The sequence below is a fragment of the Ursus arctos genome, unplaced genomic scaffold (assembly GCF_023065955.2).
Source record: "Ursus arctos isolate Adak ecotype North America unplaced genomic scaffold, UrsArc2.0 scaffold_1, whole genome shotgun sequence".
Taxonomy (NCBI): domain Eukaryota; kingdom Metazoa; phylum Chordata; class Mammalia; order Carnivora; family Ursidae; genus Ursus; species Ursus arctos.
This window is the reverse complement of record NW_026622763.1, coordinates 43,581,674-43,587,673: the sequence shown is the minus strand read 5'-3', so window position 1 is coordinate 43,587,673 and position 6,000 is coordinate 43,581,674.

Here is a 6,000-nt window from a genome sequence, read left to right as displayed (position 1 = left end):
ATTTTATTGTATTCCTTTAAATATACTGGTCTTTGTTCTGAGAGATCATTAACATACCACTCTCATCATTTTGAGACTTGATTCTGAGCTTGGTAGATCAGTCTCTACTTAAGGTTTCATTTCACCTTTTAATGCAGTAACTATCTGAAGAGTCTCACCAGTTTTTCAAGCATTACTAGGTTTTTCACTTTAGATGGTGGCATAAGAAACTATTTCCAGTCCTGTGTAATCTTTGGTAATTGTTACGCCAAATGCTTTCTATAGTTTTTCCCTCTAGTCTTGTGTAGTTTCCTCACACACTTGTGCAAATCAGATGAGACTTGAGTTGACATCTATAAAGATATCTGGACTTCTCTTTCTGTGCAACTTCCTCTCTCCATGATTCTGCTCTGTAAATTCAAGCTGCCTTGATTTCCCTGAACTTCAAACTTTGTCTCCTCGGTTCAATCCGTTGAGCTGTTTTGTTTCCCACTCCACATGCTCTGGTCTGGAAATTCTATTTAGCTGGGGCAACCATAGGGCTCACCTTTTTTTTTTTTGTTCTTCTTCCAGGAAATGGTCTCCTGTGTTTCTTATTGTCCAATATCTAAACACTGTTGTTTTCTATATTTTGTCCAATTATACAGTTGTTAAAAGTAAAAAGTTAAATTCAGACCCCATTACTCCATCCATTATGAACAGATCTGGAAGCCCAAATGATAGTTTTTAAATTATTTGTTTAGGACAAAGCTGGTTCCTGGTGCACACATTTGCTTAAAATTATAGAACTTTTATAATGCAATAAATCTGTCTAAAGATATAAAGACATTTTTAAAAAATAACTAAGGAGTATTTTTTCCAGAAAAGAAGCAATGCAATTTAGTGTAATTCTAGGAAAAATGATGTATTTTTATGATGTGCAAAGGCCAGTCAGATTAGATTTAATGAATGCAACAGATAATCTGGATAACGAAAAGAGTGCATTTATTAACTAAGAAAGAATTTTAAGGTTTATGGATATAAAATAAATTTCATACACTACCTCAGTCTTCAAGAAAGCCATAATTTGTAAAAACTGACTCATTTTTGTTCCCATGTGATAAATTACTTATAAATTGTGTACAGAAATCATCTTCTAAAACAAACTTACAAATACACTTAATCGGATGTTCACCTAGAATGTCTATATACTTTTTAAACAAACTTAGATTTCATAAATTATAAGAGCTATTAGGTCATTATTTTCATGTATCAATTATTGACAAATGTATTAACAATCCACATACGAACAGATTATCTTCTGTAAGAATAGGTGGCATGTTTTAAGGAAGTGTCTATTGAAACCTTAACCCTGGGGCTCCTAGGTGGCTCAGTCAGTTAAGCATCTGACTCTTGATTTTGTCTCAGGTCATGATTGCAGGGTTGTGAGATTGAGCCCCATGTGGGGCTCCACACTGGGTGTGGAGTCTGCTTGGGATTCTCTCTCCCTCTCTCCCTTCCCCCTCCTCTCTCTCTCTAAAAAAACAAAACAAAATTCAAAAACAAAACACCTTACTCCTCACAGAGAAAAGCTTAGTCTTACAGTAAGATTTACATATACTCAATGAGATGAGTCAAATATTAACCATTTGCATAAAAACTATAATATGAAGTATGTTATTACAAAATTATCTCAGGTGAAGTAATAACCATTTGGATTAAAACTAACATATAAATTATGTTACCAGGAAAACATCTAAATTTTCTGAAGGAATGTTCAGTTTTTTAACTTTGTATGCTTATGTTAATGTATTAGAAATAGTCACTGGTATTAGTCCAGATCACTCTGACTAATGAAAACAAGTATGATTTACCTATTTCATACTCTACCTTAATTTTCATGCCCCAAACACACACCACCAGCACCGCCTTAATCTAAAGTAGTTAAGTCCTATACGTTAATATTAATATTATTAATTTACTAATTTAAAAATTTATGGTTCTTAGATTATAGGACATTTTCCTAGTTATTCTGTACAAAAAAATGAAAGTTAGAGATTGTTATAGTGATTTTAGAAAGGCGTTATGAATAAGAGAGCTTAACTGTTTTCATTGGTTTCTGCAATAATGGCAATCTCAAGTTACAGCCCAGTTTTTTTCTGCCCTTTACACTACCCCATGCTGCACAGAAATATTGTTTTAATGGATGACCTCAAAATTTCTGCCTCTTATGATATTTTAGAGCTATGTATAATAATATAAGCCAAAATTTGCCTAATTTGTAACTGTAATGTCAGAAGTTTCTTAGGTTAAATGTGACCCAGTTACTAGAATAATACCTAGGACCCCCATAGAAGGTCACATTAAAATAACCTCTGTAATGCTGCATTATGCTCATGAGATTATTAAACTAATTTTGCCAAATTAAGATTTCACTTTAATTTCATTGATTTGTATTCTACATCATTCCAAAAATATGAAGCAAATTACATTGCTTATTTGATTTCAGAAATTTTTATTCTTTGTCAGTATAAGAATGCCACTTAAATAGCCCATAATGGTTGCTACTATTAACTTAAAGATTCAAGCATTAATGTATAATACTTAAATAATTGCAAATACAAAGTTCTTAAACAGGGCTTCATTAATTCAGTGGATCTGTATACAGAATTTTGTGTGTATGAAATTTATGGAGTACTTACTATGTGGTAAACATTGTTACAAACTTTCTAACATACTATAAATACTAAACTACTTAATCTTACAGTAACAGGAACAATTAAGTAGTTTTAAGAATATATCGAAATCTATTCTGTATCATTGCCCATAAGTAGATTGTGTTGAGTGTTGAACTATAGACTTGATAGGATTTTAATGTTGAATTCATGTGCTTTGTTCAATATTTGGACTTCCAAAAAAAATCCCCAAATACCAAAAACTTATAAAATCTGGCTTCAAAACAATAGCTAAAGTGTGCTTTTATAGATGGCGGGGATGAGGGGAGGGGTAATTTTCCAGCCAGCATGCAGCAATGATTACCATCCTCTGGTTTGATTCTATTATTGGCTGAATATAGATTGATGTACTTGTCTCCACTGTACCAATGTATAATGCATGAATACGATTACTGGGGTAATTTAGAAACAGGATGCCTTTAATCTTCTGCTCAGATCAATCAATTACAATACATAGGTTATAGAATGTCCTATGATCTTACACTGAATCCTTAATAGAACTAATCTTAGAGCTAAATGAGGTCAGGAAAAATGTGAAGCCCACAGAGATTGCTAATATGAACACAGACAATGGAACTTCAACTATCATGTGTTTAATTACTCAGAAAAAAAAAAAAAAAACAAACAGAGACCACTCTGAAGGTTGTAGAGAAAGAAATAATATATCAGGGAGCAAAAAGCCACTTTTTCTCTTGAAGCAGCCACTTTTCCACCTTTAAGGAAGAATTCAAGGGTTTTGAGACTCAACAAACTGTGAAAGTATCAAATTCATACTAGAAACAGTTTGCACTGTTACCTTTTGCATGTCAATACATCTTGTCATATGGCAGATAAATCTGTTTCAAACTGCATTTGGAAATGCCTATTTCCCTTTAAAGCAATATTCACTCACTGAATTTACTTGTGATTTGAAAAAAAAGGAATAATTTGCCGTATGACCTTGCCATAACTTACTGTTAATTGATTATGCCTTTATAGTGTACCTGAGACCTTAATTACAATCTGCACAATATGAAGTTTGTTCAGTTTTCTCTGGAGTTCATTTTTTTTTTTTTGTAAGTAGCTCCAATGCGGAGCTTGAACTGACAACCGTGAGATCACCTGAGCTGAGATGAAGAGTTGGACACTCAACTCACTGAGCCATCCAGGCACTGTTTCCTCTGGAGTTCTTGATGCATTTTGGGAAGAATGCATTTGAGCTTGGATTTAGCTAACAAGATAAGTAGAAAAAGAAGGTATTTTACATATGAAGTGCAAATAGCACTGTTTTTGTGGGTATTTAGTGAAGACAAGTAGTGTTATGTGAATGTATCAGGGCCACTTGCCTGAGTTTGCGGTTGTATTGTCTGTGGCTGGATGTAGGCAGAGAGCAGTTCCTAACGGCAGAGTCGGAGTCAGCACCACGGATAGCTCCGCACGTTTAACACCTGGGAGAGGAACTCCAGCGTTTCACACGCCCAGCTGCAGCCAGGAAACGGAATGATAGAGTGATCTACTTACACTGCAAAAGGGAAGAAAATAAAGCTGTACGTTGGAGGAGCTTGCCTTTTTATGTTCCGAGAGAGGGAACTGTACAGATTCAAGAAAGCCCAAGCTACCATAAGAGCCTATGGGTTGTCATAGATTGCTTCTTTTTTTAAGTAAAGCTAATTAACCTGCAAATTCAACATTCCCAGGCAATGTCTTATGTTTCTAATTCATTTTCATTACTCTGACATGAAAGGGTAAGAATTGCTTGGGTTGTTGGGGGTTATTTTGTTTTTTTTGAGGTTGTTTAGGGGGGATTTTTTTTTTCTTGGCTGTGCTTTCTGCAACATGAAGTTAAAGTCGTTATGTTTATTTCCTCGTTATTTATTGCAATCCACATGGTTCACCTTCCTAATCTAAACCTCCCTCTCAACCCTTTTCAGTTCCATCCTCATTTTTTTTTTTACTTCAGATTTGAGTTTGTAACTGAGAAAATATGAACCCGACTAATTCAAGGCACAGGCAAAACAGGCTAATGAGTTGCAAGAACCCCGAACACTATCATGCATCTACGTGTTTTTATAGAGGATTTAGGACTTTTATCAACAGCTGGAAACAAGATGTTTGTCGGTATTCTAGTAGTTCTGTAGGTTGTAGCAGTAGTAAATTCCATTTAGAGAAAGGGATGTGGAGGGAAACTATTAGGCTAAAGGAGATAACATAAATGAAAGGAAACAAAGCAAGAAAAACTAGAAAAAACAACTTAGGAAACACTCTCTTCTGGCATGACTTGTTACATTTGATTTCTTAAGTCTCCAGGAGGACTATTTGGACAGAAGTGTATGCATAACATGGGATTCCTGCCTTGGCAGGCTCTGAGAAACAAAAACGAAGAGAACTCTGTTCTGCTCCTTGAACCCTTTCCCATCCTAAACGAGATAATTTCTTAGAAATAGTGTAAGAGATTAAGTAGAATGGTGTTCCTAGTGTGTTCAGAAGATAAGTGGCATTGGAGGTCACACCAAGGCTGGTAACTCTTAGCCCCACCCACCTTTTGTTCCTTCCCCCTTGCGCCCAGCCTCGCCCATTTCAAACACTTTTCCTTGTTTTGTACCAGTTGCTCCCACAGTCTTTGGCCTTCCCATCTTTCTCGCAGCCTTCAGCACCTAGAGACCCAATCAACCCCCAACGTTGTAACTTCTCAGGGGTTCAAGCAATGAAACCGGGCATGCCCAGCGGCGGCGCCAGCAGCCTTTAGTCTTTGGGAGACTCAGCTCAGCTCCGTGCAGGGACAGGAGTGACAATTCAGCTAGGGCTTCGGCGCCCACCTCCGCGGAGTCCAAGAGATCCGAGCTGCACCCTCAGGCTAAACCTGCACCCTTAAGTGGCTCATCCTCACTCTTCAAACTCCCAAACGCCACCAGAGCTTAGAAACAGTCCTCACTGAAGGACTGTTTTCCCACCTGTCTTTTCTTTGCAGCTAAGGGTGTTTTTAGCTACTGCGGCGTGAGGAGCTCAGGGATGGAACCCTGTGGCTGGTGGCCGTGGAGATAGATCACCTTCCCAGAGTAGCTGTTTGTCACTGAGTTTTGGAGATTTCTTGGCTGGCTTCCGCTAAAGCACGCTTGAGTAATCCGAGCTGTGGCGGCGCCCAAGCTCTCGGGATAAAGGGTGTGTGTGTGTGTGTGTGTGTGTGTGCGCGCGCGCGCGCGCGCCTGTGTGTGTGCGCGAGTGTGTGCGAGTGTGTGTGTGTGTGTGTGTGTGTGTGTGTGTGTGTGTAGGGGAGAGGGCGGGGATAGAAACGTCAACTCCCCCCAACCCCCCAGCCTCCTTTTCTTTC